Here is a 551-nt window from a genome sequence, read left to right as displayed (position 1 = left end):
CCGGCACCGGGGGAGGCAGCCGGGTCCTCCTTCCCCAGAACTGGAAACGAAGCCTCACCTGGGGACAGCCGGCTCTGCGAACACGCCATCTCTCCCAGCAGAGCAGCCATCTCTCCACAGTTAAAGTAACGGTCAAAAGGAAGCTTCTGGCGGGCGACATGAAGGGGGGGAGGACGACTTTGGCGGTTCAGAACGATATCTTTCAGGCCGTATTTTTCCTTTATTTTGAACGTTGGTGTCGATTACCTGACTAGAAGCCCCAGTTACAGCAAGACCCCTGCCGTGTTCGCCAGTGCCAGCCACGAAGCCCGCCCTCCGGCGGCGGACACCGCCCGCTCCGCCGCGGCGGCTGACAGACCGGCGGGGCCCGGGCCCGCAGGAGCGGCAGAGCGACCGCGTCCTGACAGGAAACCAAGCCGGGGGACGCCGCGGGTCACGACCGAGCGTTGATGAAACGCCTTTTGTTAATTGAACTGAGGTAATCAAGCTGTTACAGCCGCCTAGCGCCGCCCGGTGACGTCACGGCCGCCTGACGCGGGAGGCGGCTCTCG

This window comes from Haliaeetus leucocephalus, unplaced genomic scaffold, assembly GCF_000737465.1.
Source record: "Haliaeetus leucocephalus isolate CR32 unplaced genomic scaffold, Haliaeetus_leucocephalus-4.0 Scaffold351, whole genome shotgun sequence".
Taxonomy (NCBI): Eukaryota; Metazoa; Chordata; class Aves; order Accipitriformes; family Accipitridae; genus Haliaeetus; species Haliaeetus leucocephalus.
The sequence above is the reverse complement of the archived record's forward strand: the minus strand, read 5'-3'. Positions refer to the sequence as shown.